The sequence below is a fragment of the Eretmochelys imbricata genome, chromosome 1 (genome assembly GCF_965152235.1).
Source record: "Eretmochelys imbricata isolate rEreImb1 chromosome 1, rEreImb1.hap1, whole genome shotgun sequence".
Classification (NCBI taxonomy): domain Eukaryota; kingdom Metazoa; phylum Chordata; order Testudines; family Cheloniidae; genus Eretmochelys; species Eretmochelys imbricata.
The window spans coordinates 112,810,309-112,824,742 of record NC_135572.1 but is presented as its reverse complement, the minus strand read 5'-3'; the positions used below and the strand labels follow the sequence as shown (position 1 = coordinate 112,824,742).

Below are 14,434 nucleotides of genomic sequence, written 5' to 3'. Positions count from 1 at the left end.
TGCACCTCCAGCTAGGGCCAGGACATGCTGGTCGCTTCAGGCTGGGAGCCTGCCCACAGTGCTGGGAGCCTGCCTTAGCCCCGCTGCACCGCTGACCGGGAGCTGCCTGAGGAAAGTGCCGCCTGGCTGGAACCCTCGCCCTGAACCCCCTGCCCCAGGTCAGAAGCCCCTCCTGTACCCTAACTCCTTCGGTGAGGATCCTCATGGAGCCAGAGCTGCCACATTTCCGGCTGCTTTGCACTGCCATGGTAGTCGCCAGGATCTTCCCCCAAACGTGCATGTGTGTATCAGCTGGTCCAGTCCTCTCAAGAGACCTCAAAACAACATGTGGCCAGATTCTGACCAGCGTGAAGCCTAGGGAGACTCTTACCCGGATACAGAGTGTCGGGGAGGCAGAGGGAGCTTGCAGAGACTGCCCCAACCCCTAATACAGCGCATTCCCCCACTGCCTGCATTCAGGGGGGCCTCTGCTAAATGCAGGGATGTCAGGGAGTCTAGAGGGAAAGTGCAATGGAGCTACTTTTTCTCCTCCAGTTTGGCTACTAATGCTGCCAATTGCGTTACCTTCCACATTGCACAGCAACAGGCAGCTCTGGCTTCTTAGCCCTGGTCTACACGACAAACTTATGTCATTATAACTACGTTGCTCGGGGGTGTGAAAAACCCCTGAGAGACACAGTTATACCACATAACCCCCAGTGCAGACAGCCCCATGTTGACGGGACGGCTTCACCCATCAACATAGCAACCGCCTCTTGGGGAGATGGGGGTACCTACACCGACGGGCGAAGCTCTCCTGACAGCGTCGGATGAGTCTTCACTAAACACTCCAGTGGTGCAGCTGTGTCACTGCAGCACTGTAAGTGTAGACAAGCCCTCAGGGTTGCACTGGAAATACTGTTTTTAATTTTCTGAGCATCAGCACCTAGATATTCTAGTCAGGGGAAGGAGAGGGGGGCCTTAGAACTGCCAATAATAAATAATAATTTTGTATATTTGAGCTCTTTACTTTGGCTTTAGTGTAGTATTTTAACTAAACAGTTGATTGATATTACTCAGAGCTGTGATTTTAGTTGTTGCTTCATGCAATTATACATTTAATTGCTTATTATATTTGATTACTTACTTTGCTTGATTATAGGGTTCACTCTGTGAACTGACTGCTGTGTCTTGATTATAACTTCATTGTGTCATTTGAGCAATCACCCAATCACATGAACTACTCAAACTATTTAATCTATTGCTGGCAACATAACACAGAGCTATATTAAGTAAAAAAAACACAAAAACCTCCTCCTAATACTACAATAACTCAGTCTTTAAAAACAAAAATCAGGAAAATCAAAGTTATGGTTGTTGTGGGAACCACAACTCTGGAAGTTCCTAACTTTGATATTTTAATCATATAAAACTTCTTGTTGCATTAAGGTAGGTTTTTTACATTTATAATTCCTTTTTGCTTTTATTTCACGTTAAAGAAAAGGAAAGAGGAAGATACGAGTGCAGTGGTGGGAAAACTGCAGACCATGGCCCGTCAGGGTAATCTGCTGGCTGGCCACGAGACAGTTTGTTTACATTGGCCATCTACAGGCACTGCCGCCCGCAGCTCCAAGTGGCTGCAGTTCGCCGTTCCCGGCCAATGGGAGCTGCAGGAAGCTGCGAGCCACAGGCACGTGCTGGCCGGCATTTCCCACAGTTCCATTTGCTGGGAACAGCAAATCATGGCCACTGTCTTGCGCCGACCAGTGGATTACCCTGACGGGCTGCATGCAGCCTGTGGGCCACAGGCTGCTCACCACTGCACTAGTGAGTGCATTTACTTGGAGCATTTTATTTGGATATATGATCATTCAAGTCCCCCCTTATTATTTTATAGGGCCTGTAAATGTGCAAGGTGCTTAGAAAACAAATGGAAGCCGGGTGCCTGCTCCAAGACACACTCAATCAAAGGCCCTGATCTTGCAAACGTATCCACATTTGAGGTAAACCCTCAAATTCACAGAGTGCCGCAATGAAGTCAATAGGTCTCAGTAGTAAGGGTGAAAGGATCTGCCTACATGGATGGGATTGCAAGACTAGGGCCTGAACATAGCCCAACAGACAAGCAAGACGACAATATACATCGAAGCTGAAGGAGGAAGGATGTGGGTTTTACAAGTAGGGAAGGGAAGCGGGGGAATAGTCAGGATGGGAAATAGATAATTCTCCATCTCTTGATGTCTTTAAATCATAACTGAATGCCTTTCTGGAAGATGTGCTTTAGCCAAACACAAGTTATGCTTTAGTAAAAGACTAGTTATTGTGCTCCATATAGTGTGAACAGGGTGAAGTTACTGGCCTGTGATATACTTGAGGTCATACCAGATGATCTAATGGTCCCTTCTGGCCTTAACTCTATGAATGCATGTTACCATGAATTAAGATGGCCCAAATTGAGTAATCAGTTCATCAATTCATGTGTGTCTTGATTGTTCAGATGTTGTGAGTTTTTTCCTGTCTCCTCAGAATCATCACTGCACATTTCAAAGTTCAAGTACATCTCAGAAGTTCATGAATATTTAAATATACCGTGTCAATGCTCAACAATAAGCACCGGTGGGCTGGTGTGTGGGTGCATCTACATAACTGCACCACGACACACACAAACCAGTAAGGAAAATGTATCATGCATAATCAGTATACTATTTTCATTAATTTATGCCGCCTTCATTTTGTACTTAACTTTTCTAAACTTGGCAAAGCATGTATTTCTCAATGAAGACTAAATACATGACAAATATGAACATTTAAAATAAATATATGTTCAAGTTACTCAAGTACCAAAAAACAAAGTGGAAAATTTGTTTAAAGGATGAACTTTGAAGGAAGCTGCCCTCCCTCCAACCCCTCTCCTTCCCTCCCGTGCAGAGCATTCTCCCCCACCCCCTCTCCTTCCCTCCTCCCTCTCGCACAGAGCTGCCTCCCGCCCACACCTCTCCTTCCCCCCACTCCCATGTGGAGCTGCCCCCTCCCAGCCCCTTTCCTTCCCTGCATTTTACACGAGTATAGTGAAACACACAGAGGTTAAGTGAATTGCCTACAGTCAAGCACAAAGTGAATCAAGTATCACTGCTAGTTAGAGAACTCAAGAGTCCGGACTCCCAGTCTCCAACACTTACCAAAAGACAATACTGTTTTAAAAATAAACCTCATGTCTCAACTATTACAATATTTGGCACTTAGGCAGAGTTCTCTAGCATAATGTTGTATTATGTGTACAGCTGCAGCTGTCCACACTCACCTAAAACTACAGGCTCCAAAACTACTGTCACAAGTATCAGCAGGGTTATTAATTCATAAGAACGGCCATACTGGGTCAGACCAAAGGTCCATCTAGCCCAGTATCCTGTCTTCCAGCAGTGGCCAATGCCAGGTACCCCAAAGAGAATGAACAGAAGAGGTAATCATCAAGTGATCCATCCCTGTCACCCATTCCCACCTTCTGGCAAACAGAGCCTTGGGACATCATACCCTGCCCATCCTGGCTAATAGCCATGGCTGTACCTATCCTCCATAAACTTATCTAGTTATTTTTTGAACCCTGTTACAATCTTGGCCTTCAAAACCAAACAATTTATTGACAAGATGACAACTTTAATATAGCCACATTTTTAGTGCATTGAACCATTTATTTTCATTCATAACTATTTCCATGCTGCCACTATTTTATATTAGTGTTTGATTCTTTAACATATAAAGAGACAAGGCTCCCGCCCTGAGCAGCTTACAATCCTGTATTTTTCCAATAAATATGTAGCTTATATTTAGTGGTTTTAAACTTCAAGCTGCTTTACAAAAGCTAAATAATTAATCCTTACTCCCTGGTGGGAGGTAAGTAAAAATCATTTAATGATGGGGAAACTCAGGCAATGCAAAGTTATGCAATCAGCAAACATCACCTAGCGAGGAAGAGAACTCATTTTCCTGGCTCCACAGCCTGTGCACAGACACTCTGACTACATCAGCTTCTCAAACCACTTAAAAAGGAACATTTATTTATTGTTTCTAAGTTACACAGGAATAATTGAAGTATTTTAAATCGTTACATGTTTTTCTTTATTAAACCTGTTGCAATAAGATAGGGAGCTCTAACTCATTTAAAACAATAAAGGCAGTAAAATAAAGTTCACCAACTATACACGGTTCCTTTGTTGTCTTCAATAAATAGTTGGTTTTCCCCCATAGCTATTTTTTTAAAAAGACTTTTCCGGCCAGCCCAGTACATTATATATAAGCTATCTAGGCTTTTCTCTTCTCCCCTCTCACGCTCATTCATTCCTTCCCTATTTGAATGGGCCTTTTAGACAGCCAAAATTCCCCCTCTCTTTTGAATATATATACACACACACACTGCTCCTTTGCTCCCTGTATTTGTAAACAGACCTTCCCTTCTAGGGGCCCCCGGATCCCCTCTCCCCTGCCCCAAGTTTCTTTTTGGCAAAACTTGGCATTTGTCCCATTTGCTCTTGCCAACTGATGATGAACAAATGCCCAATTTTGCCAAAAAAGTTGGGACGTCTGGGACAGGGCTCACAAAGGGGACTGTCCTGGCCAAAACAGGATGTATGGTCACCCTAGACTGTAGGGAGCCCAAGCAGCTATGGGGAGCCCAGGGCCCTCCACCTGCCCTGGGCGAGGAGTCAGGGCCCAAAAGCAGCCCCCAACCTGTGTCCCTGCCCCCCAGGGTGCACCATCCAGGATAGGTGAAGGGTCCAGGACTCCCCATAACAGCCCAGGCTTCCTGACCAGCTCTTACCACAGCCCGCCTTCTGGCCAGGCCGTAGAATTTCACTCAGTGATTCCTGCGTTGAGTCTGTAACTTCTGGCTGAAGTAAGACAATCTTGCTTTAAAGATTTCACATGATGGACAATCCACTACATCCCTAAAAAAGTTGTTTCAATAGTTAACTATAATTACTGTTAAAATCTTGTGTCTGCTTTTCCAGTTTGTTTTTAGCATCAACTTCCAGCCATTGAATCTCATTATGCCTTTGTCTGCTAGACTAAAGGGATCTCTGCTAAATCCTCTCCTTACGATGGTACTAAAACACCATGATCAAATCACCTTTTAACCTTTTCTCTGATAAAGTAAATAGACTGAGCATAAGTCTCTCACTATAAGCCATGTTTTCCAGACCTCAAATCATTCTTGTAGCTGTTTTCTAAGCACTTTCCAGTTTGTCAGCATCCTTTCTGAAGCATGGACAGACACATAAACTGGACACAGTATTCCAATAATGGTCTCACTAATGCTGTAAACAGTGGTAATACCACCTTCCTACTCCTAATTGACATTCCCCTGCTTATACGTCCAATGACCATGTAAGCTATGTTAGCCCCAGCCATGTACGGGAACACATGTTCAATTTTTCATACTCTCCCTCCATCCTATAACCATGGTCCCTTCTTTGGATGAGATCCTCCCTGCTCCTCTAGCTCCTTCACTGTAGATAAAAGGGCCAGAGTGGTGTAAAAGGGCCTTAAAAAACCCGTATCAGCTGAGAGGATTTCCCCAGTGCAGGCACTATGGAAGACAGATATTGGGCTGAGCTCAGAAGCCCCAGTCCAGCAAATGTGCCAGGATGGGACTGTGAGAAGAAGGGTCATATCGGGGTGGGACCACAACACACAGCACTATGGAGATTCCTATAGGGCAGCCCAAGAAGGCTGCTGTAACTTAGAGAGGCTTCCAGGGATGTCTAAATTATACCAGGGCCCTCTCCTGGGTCAGAAGGGCATAAAAGTTGCTGAAAGCCACCCTAGCCCCTTTTTCTTCCTGACCTGTGAATTCTATGCTGTACCTCTTAGAGGTGCAGAACTGAACCTCACCCTTTGTTCCTAGGTGCACAACTGCACTTGGCCGTATTAAAATGATTATTTGAATGGGCTCAGCACCTGTCCTGCTAGAAAGGCTTCCACTGATTGGAACAGCCCTGCTGGCAGCATTAAGAGCCGGATTCTGCGGTCATTTAAGTCAGTGGGAGCAGGTACATAATATATAGTATCCTTCCCAGACTGCTGCACAAATTCGAGGGCACTGTCTAATTTGTGCAGTAGCCTGGGAAGGACACTATATGTTTTCCATTGTACTATAAGGTATGAAATCCTGTACCGTACTCTATGTAGCAAGAGCATCAGCTTCAAAATGCAGTGTATCCTAAATTATCACACTTCATTTTAAAGTTATTTACTAAAACATTCTCCTACACTGATTTTTCTTTTAAGAACGTCACTTTTTAGTAAAAAAAAGCACCTGTAAGTGCCTACTTCAAAAAATAAAAAGCATATGTCTGAAAATAAAGGCTTTTAATAGGAGCTAAACATCACAAGTGAGCAAGTGTTAATCTTCAATTAGGAATAATTAGTTCTGATTCCATTGAAAAAAATCTTACAGTATATGCCATGTCATTATATTAATGAGTCATACAGGATGGAAACTAAATTAAAAGTAATTAGCTATAATTTTGCATCATGTATCAGCATAGAGAAAGTAAAATGCATTTATGGTTTTCCTTCAGGGAAGCTTAATAATTTAATTGAGGCTAGAAATTACATATGACTTGAGTTCAGTTTTCTATCACCAGTCGTCAAGGTAACAACTTCTTTAGAAATGAAATAAAGCTATTTGTTTTTCCTTTGGATGAAAGGTGAATATTATAATATTTTCAAATGGGTTCTTAAAAGATTGTACAAAATTATTTTAAATTTGAAGGATATGTCTGTATGAACTTAATACTCATAAACAGTGCTGAGAGAGAACCCAGGAGATTGGTGCACAACTAGGTGACTTCAATGTGGTGACCAATGCTAAACTCCCCAAGTTACATACCCATGCCTTGGCTTTGGTTCAACTTCTATAATGTGTGAGAGAGAAAACCTTAGGGGAAAAAAGTTGGAAATTCCCTGCCATTCCAAGCATAACCACCCAATGGTGTCAAGAAATCCATCAGTTCCTGGGCTTCAGAATACACACACAATGGCTAAAAGATAGGCCAGTAGCACATTCCCCTCCTACTTATCACATCATATAGGTAAACTGCAAAGAGCTTCCGCCTGTTCAGTGCGCATGAATTTCTTTGTTGGGTCCTTCCAAAATGTTGCTGACAGCGATATCTTAGCTTCACTATCATGGAACTTTCATTGTACCTGAGACTTCCAATGTGTGTCTTGCATTAAACTTATGCCCTGGGTACGGGGCTGACAGTGTCTGATTATTTCAATCGTTGTTGGATGTAACTTAGTCACCTGTAGCCCATCACAGACTGCAGTTTTCTGGGCCCCAGTGTTTGAGAAGAATGGGAGGCTGGTAACATACCTCAGCTATCACCAGCAGTCTTTGATTCTGAGGCAAGCTACGGCACAGTTTGATTCAGTGTCTCACAGGGGGCTGAAGGAAAACTTTCACTATAGGCTTTGATCTTCTTGTCAGTTTCCATCACTTCCATAAATCTCCAGTCTAAAAACTCGTTCAACTTTGCCCTCACATTCCTGGAATGTCCCTCTCTCCCTTTAGTACTATCGACGTTCACTTTTACCCAGCAGTTCTAGGTTTCACTGGAAATAAATTATTTCATCCGCTATAAAATGCAATTCCTGCCAGATGATCTGAACATCATGTGGTGGTTAAGATCCTCGTTTAAAATGCTCACATCTGGCAGCAGCCCAGCTGCAGCAGCTCTGGGACCCACAGCCAAGACACTGAAATTCATCTTGTGTCCCATCCCTCCCAGCTGGGCATGTAACGCTCCGGATGTCATGGAGAATTATGGGGCACCTCTCTCAGTTCTCATGACAGCATCTGGCCCTATCCTACTCTCTTCTGTTGCCTAGGTTGGAGAGTCCCTGGCCTACCTGATACTCTAAAGAGATATAACTACTTACAGGCAAAACAATAAGTAAATCCAGATTAACTGGCTATCAAATCCCCCACTCTGCAAAATCATTTGCCATGATGATTTCTCAGCTTCTCAGTCTAAAGGAATAAAAACACCACATGGCTGATATTTCCACAAGCTCTTTTTGAGAAAAATTGTTGTATTCAAAATATGTATCTCCCAAAGTTGTCTATGTAAGATACAACGAGCTGCAGGACAATAAGCTCAGAAAACATGGTGGCAGGTAGCCCCTCCACTGTGTTCAGACTAAGTCATCTTAGCCAAACTTAGTCTAAGTCAAATACTAAGTCATCACAGCAAAACCATCTGCAGTTAGAACTCAGACACTTGCATCGTCCCAGGTTGCTCACGTGCTGATGCTGGGTGTGCATAGGGTACATATGGCTGCAAATTCAAAAACCAGTTAGTGGTATCAGAGTTGCACAGCTGTAGAAATGCAGGCTTTTCACAGGGTGGCAGTGTTATACTTACTGCATTTCTAGTGTCACCCACTACACAGGACAAGAGGTAACAATGCAAGTTTAACAACACTGGCCCAAATACCGCTGAATAACTGGAAGGAACACTTCTAAACATGACCACATCTAAACGTCACATTGGCTTTCACTGCTACTGCCAACATAGGCTGTGGTTTTGTGATATAAATACGTGTCCCCTCAGAACTCTACAGACACCAGATAGCCATACGAGTATAACAACTTTTGATCATTTCCAAACTGGACTTGATTCAGACTGGGAACCAGAGATGAAAGACTCCATATCCCCATCATCAAGTCTCTGAGCTACCCAGTTCCCCACATAGCCTGTTTCAGTACTTCTCCTTTTCTTATTAATTATTCTTTTAATATAACATGTATAGAGAGAAGACAAACAGGTCAAGCTTAGGTTTTAAATCCTCAAAATTCTGTTATACTTTATAAGCAATTGTACAATTGTTCTGATTCAGCAGTTTACAAACTATGCTTTAATTATTTAAGAGTTCATTTTTATGGATATGCATTTTATAGCTTTTTTTTCCCCCTTTGATGTCCACCTTGCTGTGAGTTCAGTAATATTTAAGGTGTATATTCATTTCAATGCAAACATTACATAATGCCATGTTCAGTTTTAATTCCTTCCCCTTACCTACTTCCCACCAAAAAAAGAGAGAAAGAAATCAGGACATTTGAAGTTAAGAAAATAAACTTTTAATTTTGTTTCAAAACTGAAAGTTTTGATAACTTCAAAAATAATGTAATGTGACAGCAAATTTAAATCAATCACATAAACATTATTGTCAGAGAAAGGCCAAAACCAGAGGTCCAGATATGTACTTATTTTCCTGTCACAGTCCTAATGCACTTGAAGTCTTTAGAACAGCTCAAGCGAGTTTACCTCTGTAATCAAAACCTGAATCTTGGTATGTGGCGCTGGCCAGCATGGAAACTGAACCTAATCTGGAGACAAGTGATACCAAGTCTGGGTCTTCAGAAGCTTCCCACCGCCCATCCACCCGCAGTGAGATTAAAATGTGTCAGACAAACAAGGTCACTGATATTTACAGCATATGATTTCAGATGTCATACAACCTCCTCTCAAAGAACAGGAGGACTTGTGGCACTTTAGAGACTAACAAATTTATTTGAAAGCTTATGCTCAAATAAATTTGTTAGTCTCTAAGGTACCACAAGTCCTCCTGTTCTTTTTGCGGATACAGACTAACATGGCTGCTACTCTGCAGCGTCCTCTCAGAGGCTCTACAGTTCAAGCTCTAGACTCTATGACAACTAACTTTAGAAGAAACCCGTATCCAAGCCTCCACAGCCATTCCCTTATTTAGCCATCACTTCCCGCTAGTGACTCATGAGAGTCCATGTAGCAGAAAGTAAATAAGTTCCTAGATCTCAAAAACAAAGTAAAATTTGTGCTTCTATTATCTAAATGGAACAGACAACATCCTCCCCTGACCGTGGACAGGCAGATCTTGCAGGGGAAGGCATTTTATCCTCTCTGTGGCCAGTTTCCTTGATATTTGTGCACTTCTTCCTCAGGCTCAGACCAAGGATTCTTAAGAAGAAAATCAGGGAATGTTTTAAAGGGATCTAGTCTCCTGTAAATAGAAAACACAATTCTGAAGTTTCTAAGAAACGGAGCAAAAAGTTCTTCTCCTCAGATCTTTATAATGTGATTTTCCTTCAAATGGTTTGCTTCTGGCTTTACTCCATAATGCAATGCCATCACTTTAATGTTCACCATTATTATTAGAGGACCGAGACATATTTTATTGTTGGCTGCCCATGAAAACCCACCATTGACTGCCTCCAATTATTTGGATCCCTCTTTCATGTAATATGCTCTTTCAGCATCTCTCAATTCATAAATAAAGGTTTTAAGCAGCAGTTAACTTTAATAATGTTGTCATCCACTGCAGTTCCTTGAAAAGATTATCCACTTAACTCACACAAGTCAGGACTCCCAAGTTTCAGAAACTCGGAAGGTGATGTTTGGGGTTATGGGATAAAAGAGACAAAAATCACAAAAAAAATATAAATACATTAAGGGTACATTTTCAAAACATTGTAAGAGGCTTTAGCTGCACAACTCCTGGCCAAGCTACCCTAACTTAGCCTTTTCAATAAACTTTTAAGGCTGTCTTTGGAAGAGGGACAGGTCACCACGACAGAAACACCAGCCAATCAGCAAGTGGACAGGGCAGCAAGCAACCACAACTATCCATTCGGTAGATTTATACTGTCCCTCCATTTCTTTACAGAGAGCCTACCTAAAGTCAAACCCCCTTAAAATCACTTCTGTTTAAAGCACCTTTTATCAATTCCTAGACAAAAACCACATTAAGATGGAGTTAAGGTTGAGAGGAGAGCTGGGCAAATAATTAATTTTTTTGGTTCACTGGCAGCTGCAAAAAAAAGAAACACAAAATTTCATTTTGCGTGAAACCAAACATCATATTTGTCAAAAAAATTTCAGCAAATCAAAATGTCAAAAAAAAAAGTCAAAATCGAAATATTTCAATATGACTGAAAAGAAAATTTTCAAATCAAAACATTTCAGTAATGTCAAAAGGTAACGTTTCATTCCAACCTGAAATAATTGCATTTACACTTTCAAGCATTTTCACCCGCACAAGCAAAAGACAAAATGGCCATGGGAGGAGGCAGTGCCAGCAGCAGCTCCCTTCTAAGCGGTCACTCATTCTTAGTGACACTTTGTAGGCATTTGCGATGAACAGCCATTGGGCCAGGGAAAATAGTGTGAATGACTGTCCTGGTGGTTAGGGCACTCACCTAGGATGTGGAAGACTCAAGTCCCTGCTCCAGTGACTCCTTAATTATTTATAAAAAAGTGGAATAACTTCAAGAGGAGAGACTGAAAAAACCCCATACTAGAATATCACATAAACCAGTGCTTAGGACATTTTCCTGTAATGGGGGAGACTCAAGTTCAAATCTTTTCTCTACATCAGGTGTTGGGAAGAGCATTGAACCTCGGTCTCCCACATGCCAGGGGAGTTCCCTTACCACTGGGATACAGCTTACAAATGAGGAGGAGATGGTAGCACACCTCCACGTCCATCCCCCCATTTACTTTACTTGCTTTTGTTAAAATGCTTGAAAGTCAAAATGCAATTTTTAAGGTCAAAACAAATGGAACATTTTGTTTCAACACTACAGAAAATCTTTGACTTTTTCTATTTTGTCAAAACTATTCAGAGAACTCAACACAAATTCACAAATAGTTTCAGCTGACCTGAAACTGAATTTTTTAGTAAATAAATTAAGTCCAAAAACATTTCACCCATCTCTAGTTAAAAATACATGTCAGTAATTTAGGATAAAATACATTACAGGGACTCAAGCTTTATTAACCCAGTAAATTCACTTAAAGTTACATTTAAAAGAAAACCAGACATGATAAGGGATGGAAATTGACAGTTTGGGCACCCAAACAACCTTAACTCTGCTCTGTAGTGACATAATAAGGGGAAATTGAAAAAAAAATTCGAATGTGTCTTTCAAAATCAGTGTACTCTAATCTGGATCCACAAAACACTAAGATGCCTAAACTATATTTGCATGGTTTTTGCAGTGTCACTACAGAGCAGAGTTGGAGGATAAACATTGTCATGAAGAATAATGAGAAAAAATTACCAATAATCATAAAACATATATTCAACTGTATCCTATGCACAAGATTTCAGAGCTTTAACTATACAGGAAGTCTGACAAGGCAAAACTAAGGTTGTTTGGGTGTTCTAAATCTGCATTTTCAGTGCAAATATTCAGAAAATTCATTCTGAACTCAGAGTAAATTCTGTAATCTTGAAGTGGATATGATATATTCCAGACATAATGCAGGATTCAACTTCTTTGTTAAGTGCAAAATTCAACTCAGCCTTCACTATGGAGTCTGAACCAATGCCTCCACAACAAGTCAGTGAGTCATGAACACCATTATTTAAATTCTTTCCTTGTCAATTAATATCACATTGTTTCTAATGACCCTCAGATGTAACACTGAACTGTAACACCATTCTGATGTTTGCAGAATCAGTGTTCCAGTCCACTCCTAGGTAACAACATGCCTCAAGCAAACATGATTGGCAGATAATGGATTCCTGTAGTCTCCATATTTTTCTGAAATAACATCACTGCACATTACTTGTAGCTTTGATTTGTTTCATTTGATTCTAGTCTTTTTTTTCTTTTCTTTTTTTAAAGGTGAAGAGTGCAGTTGAATGGATCAGTGCTGAAATGAACCCTACGCGGTAAATTACATCTGCACTATTATTTCTCAAATGAGCTAGCGCCACTTTATATCAAGCTACTTTTACTTCAGTGTCTTTAATTTTATAAGTGCTTTGCTCCAGAGCTTTCTATTGAGTGAAGTGTTTTTTAAATGAGTCTTAAATAATTTAAATATATCTTTTCTGAAGAATATCCCCTTCTAAGCAGGATTTCGTCAACTTTATGTCTTTTAAGAAAAAGAAAAAACAGAGAAAGTACTTTATGATTTCATCCACAGCATTATAAAAGCAAGAGAAACTGGGTTAAAAAAAAAAAAAAGGCCTCAACATTAAGAAGCAGGCACGAACTGGCAAGGATTATAATGTGGGGATTTATTTGCCTTGTTTCCATCTCTTCCTACTTTAATGAAGTCATGAATGAAAGACAAATAAGGGATGTTTCTTATTTTTAATTGGTGTGAAGGGTTGTGTTGTATTTATTGGAGTTCTGAACCAGGCTACTTTATCATCTTAATTCTATCCTTCCCCACACTCATGCCCCTACAGCTCTCAGACTCGTACTGTTTCACAATTTTGGATCATTTAAAAAAATGGTTTGAATGCCCTGACTTTCTGTCAGGTCATTCCTGCATAGCTGACTGGAAATGCCTGGTTTCTGCTTGTGGTGCTCCCTCCTGTGGCTTCGTTGTGAGGAGGAAATGCCTGTTCTGTGCTGCAACCCCTCTATATGGAACTGGAAAGGGATTCAGCCTGCCTAACCAGAAGATCTTGATGGAGATGTGTGGAAACCCTGTACCTCTCTAAACTGCCTTCCTGGCTTCAACTAGTGCCTTTCTCCCTCTTGGAGCAATGCTGCCAGGGCTTCTCCACCAGCCCCAGACTCCTCCTCAAGACAGATTTAGAACTTGACAAGTTAATGCAGACAAAAGTTTTGTTAAACTTAGGTTGGAATCCTCATGAGTTGGCGGGGATGAGTAAAGAGCTACATAGACTGGCTGTCTTACCTGCCCTGATCCCTGTCTCCCAAAGCCCAGCTTCCTCCACACCCCTGGATCCCTGGAGGAACATCTGGGGAGGGAAGGGACCAATGCCACAGAAACAGCAGTCCCTTATGTAGGCCAGGATTTTGGCCTCTCCTTGCAGAGAGGGCAGCTTGGACCAAAAATCCATAAATGATTCCTAAACGGTAGCAGCCAAACCACATCAGATATTAGTGAGTAGCATGATACAGGTACAGTACGAGAGCTACTGGCAATATCCTGTGAGGAATTAAAACACTGTTACTGCCCCCATCAAGAAGAAATTATGTGGGTAAAATGGGGAAAGGTAAAGAATTATTAACACAACAGTGACAAAGGTGGGCTATGTGATATGCCTTCCTTCGATATGTGCTAACTAGTTCATTAGACAACATAGGAGTGAGTAGCAACTCCCCCTCCACCTGTTTGGTGGTCAGTAAAGTTAGGTGACCTGTCACCTTATTTCACTCTTCCTTACTAAGTTCTTGCACTTCTCTGTTAGGCAGCTAAGAATGGAATAAATTGGATGGTGACTATGATAAGTTTTGCATGATCTCTAATTTTCTAGCAATATCGCTAAATAAGTCTTTGTACTGTACTACTGAAGAAAGATGTATGGATCAAACTCAGAGTAAATAGGTAAACAGTGTAAACTTCACTGGATTTACCCGATGGCCCTCGTGACAGGTCTGAATTTGCCTTGTTTCATTTTAGAGTAAATCTCAAGGACAAACGTC

General features: G+C 41.4%; 2 protein-coding genes across 5 annotated transcripts in view; one reads left to right on the top strand and one right to left on the bottom strand.

The window, feature by feature from the left end:
- Positions 1 to 2,732, top strand: part of GAS6 (growth arrest specific 6) — a 131,529-nt gene extending 128,797 nt beyond the window's left edge. The window contains exon 17 of the transcript XR_013345758.1: positions 2,506 to 2,732. The gene's annotated coding sequence lies outside the window, so the exon portion shown is untranslated. The remainder of the gene's footprint in view (positions 1 to 2,505) is intronic.
- The window catches only part of TMEM255B (transmembrane protein 255B), a 110,691-nt gene that overhangs the window by 45,656 nt on the left and 50,601 nt on the right, over positions 1 to 14,434 (bottom strand). The window lies entirely within an intron of this gene.